General features: G+C 36.0%; 1 long non-coding RNA gene and 1 pseudogene across 1 annotated transcript; both read left to right on the plus strand.

Annotated features, from left to right (window-relative positions):
• The first annotated feature begins 21,396 nt into the window (after window positions 1–21,396).
• On the plus strand, window positions 21,397–22,698 carry LOC117683628 (uncharacterized). Its single transcript, XR_010711231.1, has 3 exons — window positions 21,397–21,642; window positions 22,291–22,484; window positions 22,594–22,698. It is a non-coding gene; the product is annotated as an uncharacterized lncRNA (long non-coding RNA).
• Window positions 22,699–23,352: 654 nt separating this feature from the next.
• Window positions 23,353–25,544, plus strand: LOC136276222 (uncharacterized; annotated as a pseudogene).
• Window positions 25,545–26,998: the final 1,454 nt, after the last annotated feature.

Genomic DNA, 26,998 nt, shown 5'->3' on the forward strand with positions numbered 1-26,998 from the left:
GAAAACCTTTTCTGGGTCCCTCTTTATTTTGCTACTTCCAAAGATCGAGACAGTTATTAACAAAATGACGAAACAAGAAACACCAAGGACGATAACTAACACAGTGTAACCCTGCGTTAACCGTACTATCAAAAGAAACTATACATTGTAACACGCATCAGTACATATCAAAAGCCAATGCTTTGTATAGAGAAAGATGTGTAAACAAGGTATCTGTAAGGCAATGCTTCATATGGAGAAACATGTGCGTCAAATGGAGAAACATGTGTAAACAAGATATCTGTGAGCCAATGCTTTATATGGGAAAACGTGTAAACGAAATATCTGTGAGCCAATGCTTCATATGGAGAAACTTGTGTAAACAAGATATCTGTGAGTCAATGCTTCATATAGAAAGACATGTGTAAACAAGATCTGTGAGCCAATGCTTCATATGGAGAAACACGTGTGAACAAGATATTTGTGAGTCTATGCTTCATATGGAGAAACATGTGTAAACAAGATATTTGTGAGTCAATGCTTCATATGGAAAAAACATGTGTAAACAAGATATCTGTGAGCCAATGCTTCATATGGAGAAACATGTGTGAACAAGATATCTGTGATCCAATGCTCACTAGTAATACCCCCGCTCTTGCGTATTTAATCAAGGTTAGCAAATTCGTCACTAAACAGGAAGTTGGCAACCAATTGGTGCAAAAATATATCCCACAAAATGGCATGCCTAAATAAATAGTTTGTTAGAATTTCAAGCATCTGCAAACATTTGTTTGAAAATTTGGGCTAAAAAAGTTGACGACCAATTTGTACAAAAATATTTCCGACAATATGGCATGCATAAACAAATAGTGTGTTAACATTTCAAGCATCTGCAATGAATAATTGCTGAAATAATGCAACAGAAAGTTTTTTAACGGAGAGACAAACATAAGGACAGACGGACAGACACACAAGGATGAAACAGTATACCCCTTCTCCTTTATAGCGGGTGTAAAATAATCAAAATCATTACTTTAAAATGCGTGTCAGTGTAAAACGTAGCATGTCGAGATTTTTGAAAAATATTTGTTGAATATACTGAACACCTGATAATGATTTAATTGATTCATACATCTTAAACAAAACACCTACTTGCAGACTTCACGACATTTTGAAATCTTAGTGCCGACCTCAGGGTCTTTTTGGGTGTTATCAGTGCCACTTGGAGTTTCCCAGGGATTTTTTGATAGTCTTAGTTTTTTGTCCCCCGCCGCATCGCGGAGCGGGGACATAGAAACGCCGGGTGTCCGTCCGTGCGTCCGTGTGTCTGTGTGTCCGTCCGTCACATTTTTTTGTAAGCACTCTCATGCCTACAAATTTTGACGGATTTTCATTTAATTTATACCTAATGTTTATACCACTATTACCTTGGTTAAGTTCGAAAATCAGCAATGGTCGATACTTTTTGTTGGAATTATGGGACTTTGACAACAATAATGACTGTTTTATCCAAAATTTGACCTTGTAAGCGCTCTCATGCCTACACATTTTGACGAATTTTCATTAAATTTATACCAAATGTTTATTCTACTACTACTTCGGTCAAGTTCGAAAATCAGCATTGGTCGATACTTTTTGTTGGAGTTATGGGACTTTGACCACAATAATGACTCCGTTTTATCCAAAAATTGACCTTGTAAGCGCTCTCATGCCTACACATTTTGACGGATTTTCAATAAATTTATACCAAATGTTTATACCACTAATACCTTGGTCAAGTTCCTAAATCAGCCTTGGTCGATACTAGTATACTTCTTGACCGGCGGGGGACCCAGGAATTATATTCTTGTTGTTACAGTAGTGAGGATAAAACTTAACTTTTATTATTTTTTCAATCATGTATCGTGCATCCTGCATTCTATTCTATTTAGATCCTTGTCAACTTTCACGATGACAGCATCGTGGCAATATACCTTCACCACACGCATATTGAGTTAATAGGGTCTATACGTCTCGTCACGTGACTGCCGAGATATTGCCTGAAAATCGACTTCCGGGTTCATCGCTACACAATGGCGTTATCGATTATATACCGGGCGAAGTTTATGGAGGGACACACGAAGTGAACTAGAAAAAGCGAGGCAGCGATAGAAAGCGGACGAGTGTTTCGGTTTTATTTAGGACGAATTACATGTCATAATAGCGTGTATACAGGCATCAATGAAAGATACACTGTACAAAGTACAGGTACATTATTGTTGTACATGCCTCTCAGGGATCTGTGTAAAGTGACGATCGTTGAAATTAATTTTGTTTATTTGCCTTAGAGGTAAGATTATGAAACACATTTTTATCAAGTGCCTATATAATCGCTTGATGTAACTATTGTAGATACTTTTGGATGCTGAAGACAACGGCATTGTGAAAGATTTCACATGTCAGTGCCCTATGGGACAGTTTAGAAGCCACCATGTGGCTGCAGCATTGTTGTTTGGGTAAAGAAAGAAAACTTGTTGTTTGAGAAATTATAATTCTTATTGTCTATTTTTGTTTATTCTAGGTACAAACGAGCAAGTAAAACGGATGTCAAATGCAGTTGGCTGAAACACCCCAAGTCAGTACACCCCAAATTCAACTGTAACAATGTCTGATCTTTAACCTCCTAAACAGCAGGAGTACAGGTATATGTCTCTCAAAGTGACACCCCATAATTAATTTCAATTAAACAATTCTTTACTATAGAAGTAGTTTTTAATAACAAAAAAGTAAAAAAAAACATGTGTAGAGCAGTCACAAGGAACATAACAGATGATGACAGATCATTATAGCATAACCAGCTGGTACAAGTAGGACGCTTCATAGGTTGCTCTTCTGTGACGTTTATTTTTAACAGTTCTGCATTCTTTACATTATACATTATATTGTTGGAGTTGTTTATATTATACATTATATTGTTGGGGTTGTTTACAGTTTGCATTATATTGTTGGAGTTGTTTACATTATGCATTGTATTGTTGAAGACTAAACTGTGATTCTTTGTTGATTTTCTAAATCTCCAAATTCAAGATTTTAATCTTCTTGTCATGCACGGGTCCAAAAAAAATATTCAGGGGATGGAGGTTGGTACAGGGCCTATTTTATAAATTTAACTAATGCTTTATTTTCCGGGGGTGATCAAGAATGAAAAAAGAACAAATATAATTTAGTTGAAAGTGTTGTGTTGTAAATGTAAATCATTTTATGCTGTTTTTATTTTTATTTTTTTCATTATTTGAATAAAATATATATGAAGATGAAATAGTTATTTGTTATCTTCAAGGACCTTTTATCCATGCATAAAGTTGTTGACGTATTTGCAGTAAATGTGTTGTGCGACTCACAATTATAATTTGTACAGGAAAAGTTTGAGGTTCAACAGAAAATGTGATTAAACATGTGATTAAAAAGAACCTCTCATAAGTTGCAATGGTATATGATTTTTATCATTTGTGTTGTTGACAAAAATGGGTGAGGGGGTACATGACATAACGAAAACAGGACCAGAATTTTAACTAATATTATTATGTCGGTGCTATAAAATCAGTCAAAATAAAGCTACTAGAGATTTGTAGAAAAATGTTCCCAGAAAAAACTTAAGATAGTCCATCCATAACTATCACATTTCATAGCTAATACATTGCAAGTTTGATCACTAAAATCTTAATGTGATTTTAAGGAGTTTAGTAAATAATAAAGTTTCACCTTTGAATTTAAAAATAAAATTAATTTTGATAAATTTATCATATGTTGAAGTTAACATGGAAGTCTATGGGAAAAATGCATTTTTAAATATATTTCTTTAGTACAAGTAATTTTTTCACATTTTTCTTGGTAAAAAGTTGCAAAAGCTTTCTCCGTCTTCGAATATGCTAAAATAATTTATAGTTTACCATTCATTTTTTCAGAAAATAATTTTTTTTAATTTTTCTAAAGGGCAGACAACTCTTTAAAAAAGTTTTAAGTGCAAAAAGTTCATTAAATTGACTACATACATAAACCCAAGTTTGGTTTATGTCAGCATCATAATAGCTTCAAAATATGTATTTGATGTAGTATAGATCAATCAAAATTGTTAAATTCACCTTAGTTATGGATAGACTACCTTAATATATGCAAACAACTTTGTTTTAGAGTATATATTATGTCTATGACCTCTAAATAAACATTGCAGATTCAGTGACATAAACATTCTAATCTAATGACTATCACAATTTTATTACCTACCTGCATAGTTCTAGTACATTCCTTCCGTTCTTTTGCATCGGGTAAAATCTTGTTAACTCCAAGTATGTTTAGAGCTGGTGCAATGATTGTACCCTATCGCAGTATACCATATCGTTACTACGAGCGCTGATGTACCCGAAAGTTGTAAAACGAAAGTGAAACCAAACAGGACTTACAGACCCTATTCCATACGCAATGGCACCTTCTCCGTATGAACAGTTTCCTAGTCGAAGCAAGGTATTGACAAACGATTTGATAAAACAGGACTATCAACAATTTGATTGAAGTCATCTTTTTGTATGTTTTATTGTAGATACAACATCTTTTTTTAGCTCACCTGAGCTGAAAGCTCAAGTGAGCTTTTCTGATCAAGATTTGTCCGTTCTCTGTCGTCGGCGTTGGCGCTGTTGGCGGCGTTGTCGTTGTAAACTTTTCACATTTTCTTCTCCAGAACCACTGGACAGATTGCAACCACATTTGGCACAAAACATCACTGGGTGAAGGGGATTCAAGTTTGTTCAAATGAAGGGCCACGCCCTCTTTAAAGGGGAGATAATTGAGATTTATTGAAAATCTGTTGGTATTTTTCAAATACCTTCTTCTCAAAAACTATTTGGCCAGAAAAGCTTCAACTTATGTGGAGGCATCCTGAGGTAGTGTAGATTCAAGTTTGTTCAAAACATAGTCCCCGTGAGTAGGGTAGGGCCACAATAGGGGGATCAAGTTTTACATAGGAATATATAGAGAAAATCTTCTCAAAAACTATTTGGTCAGAAAAGCTCAAATTAAAATGGAAGCATTCTTAGGTTGTGTAGATTACAGTTTGTTCAAATCATGGACCCCGGGGTTAGGGTGGGGCCACAATAGGGGGATCAAGTTTTACATAGGAATATATAGAAAAAAAATCTTTAAAAATCTTCTTTTCAAAAACTATTAGGCCAGATAAGCTCAAATTAAAATGAAAACATCCTGCGGTAGTGTAGATTCAAGTTTGTTCAAATCATAGTCCTTGGGGTATGGCGGGGCCACAATGGGGGAATGGATTTTTACATAGGAATATATAGAGGATATCTTTAAAATCTTTTTCTCAAAAACTATTAGGCAGGGAAAGCTCAAATATCAGTGGAATCACCCTAAGATAGTAAAGAAACAAGTTTGTTCAAATCATGGTCCCCGGGGTATGGCGGGGCCACAATGGGGGAATGGATTTTTACATAGGAATATATAGAGAAAATCATTAAACATCTTTTTCTCAAAACTATTAGGCCAGAAAAGCTCGAATTTGACTAGAAGCATCCTCAGATAGTGTAGATTGAAGTGTGTTAAAATCATGGTCCCCGGGGGTAGGATGGGGCCACAATGGGGGTATGATTTTTTAATCAGGTTAAAAGAGAAAATCTTTAAAAAAAAATTAAACTATTACGCCAGGAAAGCTCAAATTGGCTTGTAAGCATCCTTAGATGGTGTAGATTCAAGTTTGTTCAAATCATGATCCCTGGGGGTAGGGCGGGGCCACAATGGGGGATAAATTTTTATATATAGAGAAAATCTTTAAAACTTTTCTTCTGAAGTCTTTTAGGTCAAGAAAGCCCAAACTTGAGTGGAAGCATCCTAAGATCGTATAGATTCAAGTTTGTTTAAATCATAGTCCAGGGGTACGGTGAGGCCACAATGGGGGATGAATTTGTACATAGGAAAGATAGAAAAAATCTTTAAAAATCTTTTTTTTTTTAAAAACTATTTGGCCAGAAAAGCTTAAACTTGTGTAGAGGCATCCTCGGGTAGTGTAAATTCAAGTTTGTAAAATCATAGTCCCTGGGGGTACGGCAGGGCCGCAATGGCGGGTTGAATTTTTACCTAGGAATATATAAAGAATATCTTTAAAAATATTCTTGGAAAGTTTTCAGTCCAAAACTTTTTGTGAAAGCTCAGGTTATGCAGATTTAAGTTTGATGAAACCACAATTCCCTAGAGAAAATGAGGGGGGTGGGTGGGTTTATAGGATTAGATAAAAATCTTCTTACAGGTACAACAACAAAAGGGGCTTGATATTTACCGAAAAAGAAGATGTGGATAAAAATTGGCAGATTTTCATTTTTTTTTAGCAAGATCTACTGTACTAAGTTGTCAAGATATTTTGATTTTGATACTGTAATGCTAATTTGATCAGAGTTGAGGCAATTGTTGCTCAGGTGAGCGATGTGGCCCCTGGGCCTCTTGTTATGTTGGTCGACGGGGGATGATAACTCCTCCTAGCCACCTAATCTCGTTTCTATCCTTTTAAAGGCCGGTGTTGCTCTACTTTGAAATTGTATTTTCGAGATGTTGAGACTTCGAAACAGTTTGTGATTGTCATTTTTTAATATTTATTTAAACAAAAGGAAAACGTTCTAATAATGGAGAACGGGATGGTCAATAATTTAACAAAAACATTTTTTTTAAATTCTAAGATATGAATTGTTAAATTATGTACAATAAATTAACAAAGAAAAAAATATATCTTTTGTAAATATTGGCGTGTTCTTATAGTTTGATATACAGCTCTTCTTTTAAGAAGATCAATAGAGTAAAAAAAAAATGGCCCTGACGATCGAGCCATTTAGAGGTACATGTACACACCGAAAAATAATTGTAAGTTGTCTGCAATTGACTTTGAAAATTAAAACTAGCAATTAAAGACACACAGTGACATAACTAGATACATTTAAGGTATACCATATTTAAGTTTTCTACATTTTGTAATTTGCATCGGTTCACCATTATTTTATAACCTTGAAAATGATCATTTATAATTAAATGTCACTTTTTCATAAGATGAATACTGGTAAAAAATATTACTCAAAATGAAAATGTGTTCAATATCATTTAAATAAACTCAAAAACCAAAACAAAAACTTTTAAAAATTGTTACAAAATTCAGTCCCCAACTTACATTGTTACTCAATTTCTTCAAGTCAAACTCTTAAGCAAAGAGTTAACAAAACAAAGTGCCTGGTTTCCAACAATTGGCATGCACAGTAATGATTTAAGATTATCTTAAACATTGAAATCGATGAAATGAGCCTATGTGACCATGAAATTATTTAATATCTTATAAAAACTAGCAAGCTCACAATTGATACCCCCCGCTAAGAAAAAAATCATAACGCTTGTATTTTTGCTAGTAAATAATGGATTAATCTATTTCACTGTTCATTATCTATAAATAACAACTGCTCTATTTTTTTTAAAACTGTTAATGCTAATAGGAGTAAACAAACCAATTTCTATCCTTTAATTCCATTTTATTTTAAGTTAACTGTTAATGCATGATGACATTTGCATCCTTCCGTTAACAACCATGACTCGAATCAAACGAAATCCACATGTCAAGCAGTCATTTAATATTTAAACATTTTCAGAAAGACGGGGATGAGAATCTAAAAATAATTTTATGTGGCCTGAGACAAGCAAGCTTTCTGTCAAATTTTAGCTTCCAGTATTTCCATTAATAGAAGACATGACACAGACAGAATTTAGCAATTTTGAAATAATGACCTTGAACTTTTTGAATTGACCGTGGGTCAAAATCATGACACACCCTTAGGTCATAAGCAATCTTTATGTGAACTACGAACTTCCTATGTTTCTCCATTAGAAAGATATGGACCGGACACGAATTTTGCATTTTTCCTGCCATTAACCTTGACCTTGCCCGAATGACCTTAAGTCAAGGTCATGACACACCCTTAGGTCATAAGCAATCTTTGTGTGAACTAAAAAACTTCCAATGTTTCTCCATAAGAAAGATATGGACCGGACACGATTGCACAGACAGACGGACGGACAAGGTGATTTCTATATACACCCCCCCCCCCTAAACTTTATAAAAATTGTTTAAAAGTTAGGCGTATTTGCCTTTTTCATGATAAATTTAAATTTTCGAAGGTTTTTGGTTTTTTTTTATATCAGGCTGGTCAATGTTATATCTCATCCATTGTCTTTTATATAATGCTTAACATCAGAGCTTAAAACTGTCTACATTTTCCCTAATGCTCTTTTATATACTAATTACACTTACAAAATCGTTTAATAGGACATGGTTATATTTAACATTGTATTCCAAGTAAAATATCTGTGATGGCTAGCCTTTTATTACCGGAATGTCGATAAACAGGAAAATGCTAGAGGAGATATCTCTGTGATGTCATTGTAAATTGTATAGGGCACTACCTTCCTTTGTTTCCATTTCAGTTCAAAAAGCGACAAGAATAAAGTACATACAATGAACATGCATTTTTAAACGAGGAAATGAGTTATAATATTAGAACATCCCAGAGCAAACTTGAAATAAGTAAACTTTGATAATTTCCGGGGTAAAGACCGTTTTCTACGGTACTCTGTTGAACGAATGTCTACGTGAGACTATTAACAGAATTCAAGAGTCGGGTGTGTTTCCGGTTTTATTTTCTGATGTCCGGGCTCGTCACAAAGATGTATGCAGTGTTTGTGTGTGTCGGAGTTTTTGTCTTTGCTAACGGTTACGGTGAGACAGTTTTTTCTGAAATTTACATTTAATTTGTTAATAAATAAAACCAGCCTAATCTTTTATAGTTGGTGAACTTTTGATATTCAGAGAGAACATTTTTCGTTCGTTCGACTCAACAGATTAAAGTTTTTTTTCCCTTTTAAGTAACGAATATTTCCTCTGATTACTGTATCTTAATACACGTGCAAGGATCACTATATCGCAAAACTGAAATGGGTGTTTTATTATAATACTGTACGATGTCAATATGTCATAATCGAAAACAAAACGCTTAGATTGTCAATAAAATAAGAAAATCTCATTGTTTCACGAACAGTTAGTTTGAACTATGACGCTTCACGTCCTTATATTTTGTTAACGACGTTAATGGGTTGTTGCGCTGGGTTTAAAAATGAAAAGTAATGGGACTCGGTAATTTGTTTAACCGAATTCTTCATTTATATTTGTTCTCAATGTTACGTGTAAATTAAGGATGAGCATGACGTTGCAATGGGTTGTATTTAACCTTAAACATTCTAGTTCAAGGTCAAACAACATGATATGAATCTACAGAGGATCAACAGCTTGTCATTGTGGGTGATATTATAACATATAAAAATAAAATGACGACTAATTTTCGTGACGATAGCTCAGACATTGTAAATTCTTTTAATATTTCATTCAAACCACGTGATCAACTCGAAAACTTTAATTAATTTATATGTTGATGATATAAAACAATACACGATGCAGTCATTGTGTGCAATGTAAATTAAAGAAAAATTATTGTCCGCAAAAATACGACGAAACGAAAAAATAAATATGGATGCATATTTCTTTTTATCAAAATTGCCCGGTGTTTATTGTACCTTTAAATGATGTTGTTATACATATGATTGTAATAAGTAGAAATTTGATTTAAAAATGAAATTACTTATAATAAATAAACTTTCCATTTCCATATTTATATACATTTCTTTTTTTAACGAATTGTAGCTAAACATTGTTTAAAAAGGTTTTTTTTTCTTCGAAACAGTTAATGTTGCCCTCAACAAACCTGCATACCAACAGTACCCATACAGATCATGGGACGACACATATGACGCCAGTAACGTTGTAGATGGACGTAAATCAGACCTGAGTTTGCGGGGAGGTCAATGTGCTGTATCAGATTGGAGACAAACCGCCACCTGGTGGGTGAACCTGACCACAATCCACAGCATCCACAACATCACCATCTATTTCTGGACGGACAATAAACCATGGGGTATAGTCACATTTACTAAGAGTCCAGTAATATATAAATATCCTTCGACTATAGCTGTGTCGATACATTTAGTGTTTAGCCTTTATGTTTTGACTATAGATGTATCGAAACATTTAGTGTTTAGCCTCACATATCACCCAAATTCTTATAATAGTATAATAGTCTATCAGAATATTGTGTTCTGAAATAAAATACGACGGTACATAAATACGTTACACGTATAAATCAAAATCATGAAATACCCCAAAGTGTGTGAAACTAATCTTCACTAAATCGTTCTCATGAAATTTGACCTCTACAATTACATCTTCACAACCTCAACAAAAAATTTAACTCTCCGACTAACAGGATGATGAATTTGTTATTTTGATTATTATAAGTAATATCAACATTAATATAAAATAAAAATTCAAGCACATTTGGTATTTTATGAAATGTTGAACGATGTATATTTAAATTACTATATATACGTCTGATAAACCTATGATTATTACGACACTATATCAGATCACATCACTATTAAAATTGTAACATTAATGGTAAATGAAAATGGGTGATGAGTACCGAGAGACACTCTGAAGTCGCAAACGCCCGATTCTTTGACTGTTCCGAGTAACGTGATCAAAGGGTATAAATACGAGATGCCGTGAGTCAGCAGTCAGTCGCAGTGTAGACGCTGAAGTGAATACTACCAGGTAAGCTTATTGTTCGTAAGTCAATATTGCTCAGCGATTTGCAGAACAATAATACTGGCGTATAGAAGCAACTTGTCTTCGTGAGCGTTGCTTGTAAGATTCAGCGGGTAGACATTAGTTATCAGTTACGAGGGTGCTTCATGGGGTTGCTTTGAAGTGACCGATAGAAGCGACGGGTTGTTTGAAGCGACCGATATAAGCGACGGGTCGCTTGAAGTGACTGGTATAAGCGACGGGGTGTGTCGGAGCGACGCATAGAGTTCGGCTACGGCCCATACATTCAAATATTTATAATTAAGTGAGTTTTGAATCAATAAACGCTAGGCAAGCGATAAGGAAAATTATTATATATCTTAAACGATTATCATAAAAATCAAACACCTCAGCAAGGTATCTGAGGGGACCCATTATAAATATTAGCGTGTTTAGGCAGACACGTTACAAAATTTGGCGCCCACGTTGGGACCACGTTTGATTGTATGATTTTTGTCCATTAAAGTTTTTAAATAATAATCTCGTGTTTTTATTGTAAAAATGGCATTGGAAAATATTACCGAGGAAATAGAGAGAATTGAAGCGGAGCTTCAGGAGCTTAACAGGACGACGTTTGAACACTCGATGAAATTTAGAGAGGTTATTAGACAGCAGACCTCGACTCCAGCACATCAAACTGTTCGGAAAAGCGACTCTGGAATTATGTCTGAAGGTCCAACAGAAATCAGATTCAAAAGAAGAGAATATAACTAAACGTATGACCCTGAATATCCAGAGGATCTCGGTTTGACGGCATCGCCGAGGTTCCGTGAGAAGAATCGAATAGATGTAAGGGGAACGCAGTACAGTTAAGGCGGTCAATAAAAATACGGGCAAATTTTTGATGAAAACACGTATACTTTAGTTAAACTGGCATGTCCTTTTTAAAATCAATAACAGTCACTCAAATGCAATATATTTCTAAAATATATATATAACAGTACAATATTTTATGTTCATAGTGGTCACGTGATATGGCAGTCGCATGGTACAAGCAGATGTATTTGTGGTTTTGAGGTCATTTAAAAAATTCAATATTGCAAGGGCATAATCATGTCAAAATTCACAACTGAATTATGAAATAACTTGATGTTATATCGTAGATTTTGAAAAACGGTGCGAACTTTTTAAGATAAGAATATTTGTTAGTAGAAACCGTAATTTATAATGCATATGTTGAATAATTTTGAAGGTCACAGGGTTAATTTCATTAAAAAATAATTAATTTGTAAGATTTTACAAAGATCGTAAAAGTTTTTAAGTTACATAGCATATTTCAAATTCACATGTAAAAGTTTGTCGGGATCAGGTAAGTGTATGCCCTTGCAATTAAGTGATTTATTTAGGTACTCAGATTTTAGATATACGATATTTTATACAAAACCGAGGTGGCTTCTTTATACGATGCATACTTTTAACAAAATGAAAATAAGACTATATAGGTAGCATTCTACTAATAATAATTTTAAACAAAATATTCATTTATACTTTACCGTTAATGTATGACATTTATTTTTCTTCGCTATAAAACTGCACGATAGCCTTCAATGATTTAACTTAATGCGTCATTTTGAAGCATATGACGTCATATTTTGTAGTACAGCGAGAACGACATCTCGCTTATTTTTCAGTGTGTACGATATAACGGACATCAAAATTGTAAGTAATAGCATTTGTTGATTTTAATTAAAAGATTAGTATAAGTTAATTTTACTAATAAATAGATTAATAAGTACTTTCGAGGTTTGTAATATACTGTGATGTCATAATGCACATTTCCCGTACTTTTTGTCTGAACGGAGTTTATTGACAGCCTTAACTGTGCTGCGAAATGAACCACAAATTACAGTCAGGCGACAACGACCGCTTGAAGCGCTCACAGCAAGAGATGAGGGAGGATATAAAAATCCCGGTACTTCTTTTAAGAAGCCATCCAACTATATAAAGCCAGCGACATTTGATGGCAGCGCTTCGTGGCTAGATTACAAATCGCATTTTGAAGCGTGTGCAGCCTTGAATGGATGGACAGACAGGGAAAAAGGTCTCTACTTAGCAGTGTCCTTAAGAGGAAACGCCCAGGGAGTGTAAGGCAACCTTGCTGGCGAATTAGGTAGAAACTACAATGAACTCGTAAGGGCTTTAGAAGATCGCTTTGCACCTGCAAATCAAACAGAGCTATATAGAGTTCAATTAAGAGAGCGTAGACAGAAAGCAACAGAGACGCTTCCAGAATTGGGCCAGACAATAAGGAGATTGGCACATTTAGCTTATCCAACGGCACCGAATGACGTGAGGGAAACGCTCGCAAAAGAACAGTTCATTGATGCTTTGGTGGATGCGGATATGCGCCTTAGAATCAAACAGGCCAGACCACAGAGTCTAAACGATGCAATAAGGCTTGCAGTAGAGTTAGAGGCTTTCATAAAGTCAGATTTCGGGAGAATAGAACAGAAGTCACACTTGCGTGTGGCTAATGGTGACTCCTCCAGAAATAATGATGCCGACAACACCTATGAATTGACGAAGTGTCTAAAAAGCTTACAGAGCTCTTTGAATGATCTAAAGTCAGAAATACGAGAGATGAGAAAGCCTGATGATTCAAGGCGACCAGCTCAAAATGTCAGTTACCAAAGACACTTACCGAAAACAATAAAGTGTTATAATTGCCACGAAGAAGGACACATAAGCAGACAATGTCCATCAAAGCAAAAGAATAGAAAACGTCCAGTAGAAAGCAACTACGGCCCTAAAGCGCTACGTCCTGCATCAGTTAGTGCAGCAAAAACTAGACCGGAGGAAGAGGTTAAGCGACCTTCAGTGGCGTTTAATAGACCGAGTGCGGCCGGAATGTATGCCGTTGTCTGCATAGGCGGAACTGAGATAAAAATGTTGGTAGATACAGGAGCGACTGTTACCTTGCTTTCGGAAAGAGCCTACGACAGAGTTCAACAATCAAATGGCACCTTTGCTATAGACAAAGTAAAGCAAGATATTATGACCGCTGAAGGCAGATCTTTGAGGGTGTTAGGAAAGATTGTGACAAATATTCAATTGGGTGATAGGGAATATCTTTCACAAATAGTAGTATCAGACATTACTGTGGATGGAATCATTGGCTTAGATTTCATGACTGAACATAAATGTTCGTTAGATATACCTAACAAGGTATTAAGCATCGGCAGAGAGAAACACTCGTTGTTGCTTGAAGGTACGCTAGGGTGTTACAGAGTTGTTGCTTCAGAATCGTTCGTTGTTCCAGCTAGAAGTGAAATCATCACAACTTGTGATGTGTGCGTACCAGATGGAGTAAACCTTTTCAGTGGTTTTGGGATCGTAGAGCCAAAGGACTGTTTGATTACGACTAATAGAAGTCTGGTGGGGAGGACTTTAGCAAACAGTGAAACTAGAGTACCTGTTCGGTTTATGAATCTTTCACAAGATCCTCAAACTTTTTATAAAGGGACTAACATTGGACAACTTTGTCCAGTCGAAAAAGTGTTAGAGACTACAAAAGCGACCGACCACCAAATGACTTGGTCAAGGGAACTTGAAACTCTGAGTGAAGTCACGAAATACAGGTTGAATCAAGAGCAAAGAAAGTCAGTGGATAAGCTTATTGAGAACTATGCTTTTTTGTTTGCTAGTTCAGATAACAATCTCGGGAGAACAAACGTAGTCAAACATAAAATTTACACTGGAGATGCTCGTCCTATAAAGCAACCACCAAGGCGACTGCCAGTCCTCATGAGGGAAGAGGCAGATAAATTAGTAGACGATATGCTACGGCGAAATGTCATAGAGCAATCTTCGAGTCCCTGGGCCTCTGGGGTTGTTCTTGTCAAGAAGAAAGATGGTTCTACATGCTTCTGTGTAGATTACCTGCGTTTAAATTCGGCAACGTTAAAAGATGCGTACCCTTTGCCGCGCATTGATGACATGCTCGATAGTCTGAGCGGTGCGTCATGGTTTTCAACTCTCGATTTGTGCATGGGCTACTGGCAAGTAGAAATGGAGCCTGGGGATAAGCCGAAAACAGCCTTCGCGACAAGAAAAGGTTTATTTCAATTTCGGGTAATGCCGTTTGGTTTCTGCAATGCTGGAGCAACATTCGAGTGGCTAATGGAAACCGTACTTGTCGGGTTGAACTGGGAAATTTGTTTGATTTACTTAGATGATATTATTGTCATCAGTAAAACATTCGAAGAGATGGTAGAGAATCTTTCAAAAGTGTTTGGTCGGTAGGCTGGCGCTGGACTAAAATTGAAAGCGAAGAAGTGTTCTTTGTTCTCTAGGTCTGTAGAATATCTTGGGCATGTCATATCCGACAAAGGAATAACTACAGACAGCAAGAAAGTAGAGGTAATCAAAACACTGAAAGCACCAGCCAATGTCAGCGAACTTCGCTCATTCTTGGGCATATGCGGATATTACAGGAAGTTTGTTAAAAACTTTGCCGGTATTGCAAAACCCTTACACAAATTGACAGAGAAGAACAACACTGATTCTTTTACATGGAGTACAGATTGTCAAACTGCCTTCGATCAATTGAAAACCGCCCTGATAAGCGCCCCAGTACTTGCACATCCCGACTTTAACAAGTCGTTTATATTGGACACCGACGCAAGTAATTTTGCAATGGGGGCTGTGTTATCACAGGTTCATGAAGGTAAAGAGAGGGTAATTGCTTATGCTAGCAAAGTTCTATCAAAGTCGGAAAGGCAATATTGCGTGACAAGGAAAGAACTCCTGGCTGTGGTGTATTTCACAAAGTATTTTAAGCATTACCTCTATGGGAGGAAATTCATTTTGTGGACAGATCATAGCTCATTTAGATGGTTGACTACTTTCAAGAATCCCGAGGGTCAATTAGCTCGGTGGCTTGAAGTGTTGTCTACTTTCGATATGGAAATACAACACAGACCAGGAAAGCAACATCTGAACGCAGACGCTTTAAGTTGTCTACCCTGTAGGCAATGCGGCTATGATATTGATGATGACAAAGAGCTGCATGTTCGAAGGGAAAAAGCCGATGATAAAGAATTCGCTTTTGAAGAACCTTACATAAAGACAATACAAGATAATGACAAAGAACTTAAATTAGTCAAAGAATGGATGGGCAAGGAAAAGAAGCCAAAGTTTCGCGAGATCTCTAGTCAAAGCGTATTTTTACGATCCCTATGGTCACAGTTAGATCTACTTACTACAGAGAACAATTTGGTTTGCAGACGAGTAAAAGACACGGGCACAGGATTAGAGAATTTACAAGTTGTTGTACCTATGTCGGAAAGAAGGCGCATCTTGCTGGATTGTCATGACAAAAGAACAGCGGGTCACTTGGGAATAAATAAAACGATAGCTAGGATACGAAGCAAGTTTTATTGGCCCGGCCTGAACAAGGATGTTCGAAGATACGTGAACGGGTGCGAGGTTTGTGGGAAAAGAAAACCTTCGTTTGCTGGACAGAGAGCGCCGATGCAGATTGTGCAGAGTGGGTTTCCAATGGATAGGTTAGCAACGGACATAATGGGTGAATTGCCCGTGACAGATTCAGGGAATAAGTATATTCTCGTGGTATCCGATTATTTTACTCGTTGGACTGAATGTTTCGCTATGCCTAACATGGAGGCTAAAACAGTGGCCCAGATAATAGTGGAGGAGGTTATAGTAAGATTGGGGGTACCATACACTATCCATTCGGATCAAGGGCGTCAGTATGAGAGTGAACTGTTTAAGGAGGTATGCAACCTTTTGCAAGTAGAGAAAACTCATACTACACCTTACCATCCACAATCCGATGGTATGGTGGAACGGTTTAACAGAACACTGGAGGCCATGTTAAAATCATGTGTAAACCAAAACCACACCGATTGGGACAAGCAGCTACCATACCTCATGATGGCGTACAGATCGGCGGGACACGATACTACTGGGTTCAGTCCAAATTATCTTATGCTCGGTAGAGAAGCAACGACCCCGTTAGATCTCGTATACGAAATGGAAGTGCAACGAAAACCTATTCCACAAAATCGATGGGCGTGGTTGCTTCAAGAAAGACTAGAGCAAGCTCATCGAATCGTACGAGAAAACACAAAAGCAGAAATGTTGCGACAGAAGCGTTACCTCGACAGAAAGTTAAAGTGGCAGATATTTTCCCCCGGAGATAAAGTTTACGTTTATTTTCCGCGAAGAAAATTAGGTACATCGCCAAAACTAACAAGCTTTTGGCAGGGCCCGTTTTCGGTCCTCGAAAAGTGCTCGGAATGCACGTACAAAGTTTCGTGTGGAAGCAAAGGTTCTCCTCAAGTGATACATGTTGATAGAATGAGGTTGGTTAAGTCTCAAATGTTGGCCAATGAAGAGGAGGTTCCTAAGTTAGAGTCAAATTTCGATGAAAGAGAATCTGGTGATCAGATAGATGATGAAAATGATACCAAGTTGGGTTTAGTTAATATTGAAACTGAACAAGAGTTACCGCAAAGATCTGTTAGAAACAGACGCGCTCCTTTTTTTTTTTTTTTTTTTATTTTCAAATTTTTATAGTATATAGACAGACAGAACACCCCTTTCTCACAGACTCTCACACACAGCAAGTTGGTACAGTAAATTTGTATACACCTATAAATATTTAAAGATACATACAGTACAAATTATCTAAAGAAAAAGAAGAAGATTAATATCTACATCATCATTGATGTGTTAATTAAATATTTATAGACGCGCTCCTGCTTATTTGTCAGACTTTGATTAATTAGGTTTTGATTAATTTTGAATTGTTGTTTTATATGCCTGTGAGTTAAAAGTATTCATTTCTCGGACTAGTAAATATATTAAATTGGTTTTTGTATCCTTTAAGAATCAAACCCATGGCTAATACCAAGTTAACTAAAGCGAAGCAACAGGAAGGGTGTCCTGTAACAAGCCAGTAAACGAGCCTTGGCAAGATCATGTTATCTTATGCTCAGGCCAAAAACACAAATGTCTGACGTGTGGAGTTCGTTTTAAGAATAACAGCTATCTTCTAAAACACATGAAGAGACACGCTCAACCAGCTACAGTAACGCCACCGGCGAAAAAGCAGAAGTTAAGTCCCTCTCAGTCTGCAGAGAAAGCTTCAGAAAGGATCGAATCCACACTCACGACACCAGGTTTAGAAGAAGATGACAGCCCAAGTGAATGGGAAACGCAAGATCCTGGCAACCTGGAAGAAGTTCTATTGGAATCGTGTAGTGGGACAGATGAAGAGGAAGAGTCAATGGCAAAAGATGAAGACAATGATCTTGAAATCGGAAGAATAGTGAGGAAGAAAACTCAACCTGTCTTGTTCACTGGTCGCAGATCCGAAGAAACTAATCGAGATCAGAAAGTTCGTAACGAAAATAGCAATCTGGGACCATCTACAAGGGATGTAGCCGTGCAAACAGAACCAATTTTGTATGTACACTCCACGAAGAAAGTAACAACCAAGTGGGAGAATGGAGTGAAAGTAAAGGTGATTGAGAAGAAAAAGAGCCTGAATATGGTGTAGAGACAGTGGGTTTGTTGTACGAAAATGGTAGATAACCATTTCTTGTTGTGGAAAACTTTTTGTTTAAATATATTGTTAAAGATAATCTACGATCATAGTAAATAAGAACAATTGTATACACTGCTTGTTTGTTTTTATTCCTGGATTCAAGCGAGGACGCTTGAGACGGAGGCGTGGGTAATGTAACATTAATGGTAAATGTAAATGGGTGATGAGTACCGAGAGACACTCTGAAGTCGCAAACGCCCGATTCTTTGACTGTTCCGAGTATCTCAGATCACGTGATCAAAGGGTATAAATACGAGATGCCGTGAGTCAGCAGTCAGTCGCAGTGTAGACGCTGAAGTGAATACTTCCAGGTAAGCTTATTGTTCGTAAGTCAATATTGCTCAGCGATTTGCAGAACAATAATACTGGCGTACAGAAGCAACTTGTCTTCGTGAGCGTTGCTTGTTAGATTCAGCAGGTAGACATTAGTTATCAGTTACGAGGGTGCTTCGTGGTGTTGCTTTGAGGTGACCGATAGAAGCGACGGGTTGTTTGAAGCGACCGATATAAGCGACGGGTTGCTTGAAGTGACTGGTATAAGCGACGGGGTGTGTCGGAGCGACGCATAGAGTTCGGCTACGGCCCATACAATCAAATATTTATAATTAAGTGAGTTTTGAATCAATAAACGCTAGGCAAGCGATAAGGAAAATTATTATATATCTTAATCGATTATCATAAAAATCAAACACCTCTGCAAGGTATCTGAGGGGACCCATTATAAATATTAGCGTGTTTAGGCAGACACGTTACAAAATGATCAGTAATGCAACATGCTTAATCCTGAAATCCACTTGTTATAATTACTGAAATAGAAATAGATCAATACCGTAACCATTTAACATTAGATTTGCCCAGTGTAACGGTAGGTGATAGCACGATAAAGGACCATCATTTCTCTTGTAAGCCGCGGTGTGAAGAAATGGTTTACAATGTAAACAGAACGTTCTCCCTGGGTACACTGCTTTTTTTTTATGGAAAGGTGTTAATACTCAATATCATTTGATGGATGTTGAACAACTGAAATCTATACTGTGTTTAAACATCTGCTATATGTAAGTTGTTAATATCTATGAAATCTATCAGGAATTTCTTACTAATAGGTCTACATTTAAATTAGTATTTTTTAAGCCCACGATTTTTCATACAATAAGCTATTTCTACAGTACATTTCTGCGCGGATATTTTTGAAAGTGCAGTTTTACCTAGAGATAATAGTGTGTTAGAATCCTAACAATTAAATCTATTATGTGACTATGCAACGCTTAATAGGCCCAGTGTCGCAGTAGGTGTTGGTACGATAAAGGACCCACGATTCTTTTGTGACCTTGGTGTGAATCAGTAAAGTTATGAAAATGAATGCAACCCGTTTTTTCTTAAATTAAAAGCTTCTTTAGAACGAAAGACTTCTTTATCAGCAACCCGTGGATACTCAGTATGAGTTGATGGATGTTAAGAACTGACATTAAAATGTGTGATAATACGTTTATCTGCTCTTTGTAAGCAGCCTCTCATTTCCTATAGGTAATTTTCTTATCTTGATTTTATTTCTGCCTCATACATGTAAGGTAAAATATATAGACATATTGTGCACGTCTCTAATACAACGAATGCGATTTAGGAACTTCAATAATTATCTAGCTTTATTAATCAATAAATCGAAAAGAAGAAATAAATATTATTTTTTATGTTTACTGTAAATTCATTTTATGTCAAAAGTGCTGTGTGCGATTAATTTGTACGTACTCAATACAATAGACAGACTACAGAAAAACAGAATGTATGAAATACCGTTCATCTTATGTTGTTTTTTTAAGCTAAACAAACACATCAAACACAAATAGGTACTATAGTAATCAAATTTTACTGCAAACCCTTCATTTTATTTACAATGTTTAAAAAGTACAACAAACACAAAACTGTGTACCCTCTTTTACAGGAAAAAACATGATAGATTGTCTTTAATACCAATGTTTGTTTGTCTAGCTACATTGTTATGTACATCCTCCAATAATTGATTAACATTTAATGCAGGTCCTTCTAATGTCATCACTAAGTATTTCCTTGGATTCTCTGTGCACGTCTCCAATACAACAGACAGACTACAGGGAACACTGTGTTACAAGGATGACAACTTTACACTAGACACCATACCTGCTGTCTTCACCACTACCTGTCCTGTACATGGACAATACGTTATCTACTACAACGAGAGACTACCAGGAGTTACCTATCCTGACTATTACTCTAATCGTGTTAACACTGACCTCTGTGAGGTGGAGGCGTATGGTGAGTGTAGTGTAAAGTTATACCGCTTTCAAATTATGATCAGAATTAGTTAAGGTACATGGCGTGATATATCAATAAAAATTAACAGACTGATGACATATATTCGTGAAAGTCACAGTGTTTGCATTTTTCCTCGCACGATAAGAATCAAACTGCAATTTAGAAATAAAAAACTAAAAAAGCTGTGTATTAAAGTAACTGAAGACCGTTTTATGTAACTGTACATTTTAAACCCACACGGTTGTACATTGAAATCTGATATAAACCATTTAAAATAAATTGATTTATCGCATGGTGCATATTTTTAAAACCCTTACGTATCTTATTAATATCAAAGGTTGTCCTGCTACCGGATATTTTGGGTCCAACTGTTCCGTTCCCTGTCCAGACGTAAACTGTCAGTACTGTAACATAGAGACGGGCACCTGTCAGGGCTGTAAACCTGGATACAAAGGTCACCGGTGTGAACTAGGTAAAACTGCCCATGTGCAACTCTAAGGAAAACAAAATATGATTAACATTGTACGGCTATAGTCTAAACATTTAAAATCTTTGCAATTAACAGTGCGACGTATGCAATTAAAAATAGTTCAGTAATATTTATTCGCAACTTCACACTGTAAAATTATCCAGGATATTTTGTGTTTAATTCTGCAAAAAGTTGTGTAGCAACTGGCGGTTCGCGGAATTTTGATTGACATGTCACGTGAGCCAATGAAATGACGCAGCTCAGTATCCAAAAGACGCGCCGCCATTTCGCCCGACAACTTTTGTTATTGTCGGACTTTAAATTAAAGGTTGTCTGATTTCACTGATAATCATGGTTAAACGGTGTTGTTGGGGTACATGTACCACAGACAACAAGTACCCCGATCGTCTTGTAGGGGGGATACGATTCATTCCTTTTCCTAAACCAGGCAGGCAACTAGAAAAAGCGTAGAGGTGGATACGGTTGTGTGGGAGGCCACACAACCAGTTAAACGAAAGCATGTTGAACGAGAGAGGAACAGCCAAACATCTGTATGTTTGTTCAAAGGTAATTTGCTGAAAATATTTTTTTAAATGAGCCAAACAAGTGCTTTTAATTGTAGAATAGGTTTGTTTTTTTTTATATAGCCCGAGATTCCTCTTAAACCATCGTGTGTACAATGCAGGAATTACAGTCGGAGATCCATCAATATTAACCATGATATTTCATGCCTACGTACGATAGCTAGATTTATAAAGGAATAAGATTTGAAACAAAAAATATTAAATACTATCGATACATAACATTATAAGATTTCCAGTTGATTCGGAGAGAGAGAGAGGAGAGAGAGAGAGAGAGAGAGAGAGAGAGAGAGAGATATTACTTATAATGAAGCTATAAATCTGTTATAAATGTGTAATGTCCTGTTAATCTATATTATTCGATAAAAAATCAATATAGGTTAAACATAAAATAATAGAACCACAAACACTTATCATGTGCATAGATTAGGATACTAGCTTTTATCATATGCATAGATAATTAAATGCGTTATCAAATTTCAAATATTAAGGATATTTAGTACAATTTTAATATCATTATATAGTGTTAATTAATTATACCTTTTATTATTGATGTTGATAGAAAGTGAATTTATTTCATATATGTTACTGCCAGTTAAGTTTGTGTTAAAAGGAAAATTGTCATTTTACTTAGCATTTCATTGATGGAACACCAACTGACAGGTATCCAGATCCAATATCTGCAGTTGCTACCAGCTGTGACTCAGTGACCCTAGCCCGAGAACCACCCACCAAAAGAGTGCATGCATGTACAGTTACTAGAAATGCTTCTTGTGAAAGTACATATTCATCAAAGCGACAAATTCTTGCAGATACTTCTGCTATTGAGTAATTTACTAAACAATTACTACATATATATTTAATGTGCATAAAAATAGCATTTTATTGCTTTTCATTTCTAAGTAATTGTAAGAAATTTCATTGTTTCAACTTTAAGGAAAGACCAGAATATGAATGCTGGATCCAGTGCCATGCCAGAACCTTTAGAACCTCCAGCTCAGCCTGAGTGTTGTCCAACTCCTTTTGTTACGCCATTTGACAGCAGAGTTTTCCATACTTTACTTATGTCACTTTTTGTTTAAAACAAAAAAAAACTTGTTAAAGTAAGAATAAAGTTATTTTATTTGCATCCAGACATACTGATTCAGTTTTGTACAAAATTGCAACAAATTAAATTCAGTAACTCAGTTAGCATCATTATTTTGCACAAATGGCTTAAAGTGATGTACATAGAACTCTAACAATTTTCTGACCAAGGCATCCATAGTGGGCCTGTGGGGATAAATTCGTTCCACATAGAAGTCTTGCTTGGTGTATGTAATAAAATCACAAAAAGGGGCCCCAGATACAAGAAGTTGACCCTGGATTTGATACCAGTGTGCATGACTGTGTTTTAAAGAAAACAAATCATCATTTTTTGGGAGGAAAAAATCATTTCTTGTTTCGCAGGCTTCACAAATGGACACATGTCTGTTGATTTTTCACACATTATGCCATCATGTGTTGCACTGAGAAAAGGCAAATCAGGGTTGAATATCAAACCAACTTCATGAAGATGATTTCCTGTATTTCTGATGTACATTTGCTTTGCAACAATTTCATTAGCTTTCCCATAGGATGTAGATGAGGATAACAACTCTTTTTTTTAAAGGTATTTTTCATGAAAGTTTCATTAATGTCCTTTTTCCTTCTCATTATGAGTCCAAAGTTGGAAGCAGTAATTCTCTTACCTCGCTCTGTGTACCATCTCGAATCAGAACTTTGTAAGTGAGTTGACCTTTCTAACTCATTGGCATCACTTAGTTATATTAATATTCCTCCACTCATGTGCTAGTTGCTCCACACTCTGAAGATTCTAAGGGTCTAGGGCCTTTGGAAATTCTGTATCTCCACAACTCGATGCAGCTCGGGGATTTGCGATTGGCTGAACCAGTGGTGCCTAAAACATAAAGTTGAGATAATTGATAAAATAGGTCTATTATAAATTAGGCAGTGTATCTCTTTGGAAGTTTTAGTTACTATGAAATATTCAACTATATGTTTAACTTAGTATCAAATTACGAAAAAATGTGTTTATGAAATGCAATTTATGAATTATAACCCTTTTGTATGTTTCAGATGGTATGTTAAAACTAAAACTTTTGGCTGTTGTTGCAGAAAACAAAGCATTGAATGAAGAGAGGGATATTCTGCTTCAAAAATAGTCTGACACTCAACAACAGTTTCTACAACTACAAAAATTACAGGAGGGATGTTTTGTTTGTCACAAATTGAAAGAAAAAGACTACAAGTATTATACTGGGTTTACAAAGGAACAGTTTGATGCAGTGTACATATTTTTAGTTCCAACAGATAAAGATCCGATCAAGTGGAGTAAAACTGCAAAAGGTTCCAAATCCCTATCAACAGCAGACCAACTTTTACTTGTTATGATTAAGCATAGACAAAACTTTGATTTTCAACACATATCTCATCTGTTTAATATATATTCACATGAGTCTAGTGCAATATTTACTCAGTGGATAAACTACATGTTTTTGGGAGTTGATTTTAATCAACTCTCCTATGCAGTTACTCTGGCAAACCGAAACTGAAACAGTGTTTGGACCTAAGCACAAATCATCACCGCTGACATGAGTTAGTTCTTGAAAATAATCAATAAATTCGATGTAATGTACGCTGAAGCATATTTTTTTAAAGGAAACGTATTTATAAATACCTAAGAAATAGTCAGATTTTAAATAGTACGAACATTTCAGAAGTTTTTTGCAGTCGTATGTATTCCTACGCCAGAGTTCAATATAGTCTCGTTCAACCATCGGCTGTCTCCGTTCATCTCCGACAAGCAGAGATTCAGTCTATATTTAGAGGTCGCATCATCAAGCTATCACGTGACCTGGTATCTCTCACTTGTTGGAGATGAACGGAGACAGCCGAGCATCTGGTTGAACGAGACTAGAGTTCATTTTTGGTTGGACCCATATACTTTTTGAAATATTTCGAATACCGATACATATATGTAGTTTGATGAAATCAATTCTATTTTTAAATATTACACAACATGATTCATACGAGGTTTTCTCGAAATTCTTGTCGGAAAAGTCCGAGGAATCCATATTAAAAAAATGTGCGTAATTCAAATAGAGATTATAAACTACTTGCCAAGCAAAATGACATATCGTTGATTTTAAGATAAATAATAATCGATAAAATCAACTCCCGTCAGTACTTCAGTACTTTGATTTAGACTTAAAAGTTTAGATATTTGGCCACATCGTGAAACTTTAATTGAAAATATGCCAGAAAGTTATAAGAAATATTTTCCAAATACCCTTGTCATCATTGACTGTACAGAACTAAAAGTACAAAAACCGAGTTCTCTCCATAGACAAAGCCAATGCTACTCTGATTACAATTCGAGTTCAACTTTGAAAGGACTTATTGGAGTTGATCTACGAGGTTCAGTAATATTTTCTTCCATGTTATTTACCGGTTCTATATCTGATAAGGACATCACAGAGGAAAGTTGCTTTCTTAAATTACGGTCAGACCTTATACAGAGTGGAAAACTACAGAATGGGGATGGGGTAATGGCTGACAAAGGCTTCCATATGGAGAAAGACATTGCAGCTGTTGGGCTTAAACTGAATATCCCACCTTTTGCATCCTGTGCATCACAGATTAAGGCTTCTGAAGTTGCAGAAACAGTTAAAATAGCAAAACATCGTGTTTATGTAGAACGTGCTATTGCTCGTATAAAACAGTTTAAAATCTTATCAGAAAAAATTAGTCTTTCTTTTTTTTTCAATTATTGATCAAATATGGTTGACATGTTGTTTGTTGACGAACTTCATGAATTTTTTGATTCAAGATAAAAACACTGATTAACCTTTATTCTTGTCTTGCTTTGTTATGTGAATTTAGTATATCAACTTATTAATTAGTGTATTAAATACTCACATGGTAACTAAGAGCTGAACCAATGAACTGTACTCCAAGTGGTGTATCTACTGTACAGTTTGCTGTTGAAGTAACCAAATATGATATGGGGTTTTGCTTTAAAATCTTCAATTTTTGAATATCATCTATATTAATGTCCGTCTTCCTGAAAAAAAAAAATTAAGAAATAAACAAATTAACATTTATATATGTACTACTATTGGTTTTTGATGATCAAATCAGTTCTAATAGCAGCACCAGACAGCTCGGTTGGTTGAGCACCTTTCTATAGAATAAGGCGGTCCATATTTCGAATCCCAGTCTGGTTTGTCATTTTTTCTTTTATCTTGAAACACGGGTTAAAAAAGTTTCCTAAACTATTCATCTTACTTAAATATCTTGTCATCATCTGATCCTTGTATAAATTTATATATTAATTTATGTATACTGAATTTAACATACCACCAGTGATCACATTTTAAACATTTTTTGAAAATCATAACATACATTGTACATGTGTTTAAAGATAGCTGCAGAACTGTAGCTCTCCGGGGAAAAAATATTGCAGCTAGTCTAAAAATATTTATCTTGTATCAGTGACAGGCTTTCATTTACCTTGTATCAATGTACGATGCGATAACAGACTTCCTTTTTTCTGTTAAGATTTGTTGGACGTGAAATTATCATTTTAGACACTGGTTCAGCTTTTATTTTCTCCCCACGAGGTTTGTCCCACTGCTGTGCCAAACTGGTTGATGATAGTTCTGCTGGTATCTCTTTGTACCCAGAGACACTACTGGCTCTAAAAACCCCTGTCCGTATGAAAATCCCCTGTCTTCCCCTGTCACCCCCTGTGTTTTCACTGTCATCCCCTGTACATCCCCTGTGTGCCACTGTAAAGAGCTCATGTATACCCTGTCATCCCCTGTGCGCCCCTGTACACAACCCCTGTGTGCCACTGTAAGCCCCTGTCACCCCCTGTACGCCCCTGTCATCCCCTGTAAGCCACTGTCTGCCCCTGTCCATGCCCCTGATATCCCCTGTACGGTCTTTAACTGCTCGCTAAGTAAATAAATAGCTTTTAATTAATTCGGATTTTTAAAAATTTATATATAACATTCATGTTTTAGACGGTGCTTGTTTTCTTTGCATTTCATAGAGGGCAATATTATTACAAGCGTGAATAATTTTGACATAACATTGACACAAATCAAGATAAACTTGTATACCGATAAACCGCTTATTTTATTACATGCATTTAAACAAATGACCATTTGCTGTAATTTGTAAATGTTACCTGACTGAGATAAAGCATAATAACACAAGTTGGTCAGCACGTGCAGATAACCACACACCGATCGAAATGATGAAATGATCACCTATATTTTGACTGTTTTGACCAG

This window comes from Magallana gigas, chromosome 1 (assembly GCF_963853765.1).
Source record: "Magallana gigas chromosome 1, xbMagGiga1.1, whole genome shotgun sequence".
Taxonomy (NCBI): domain Eukaryota; kingdom Metazoa; phylum Mollusca; class Bivalvia; order Ostreida; family Ostreidae; genus Magallana; species Magallana gigas.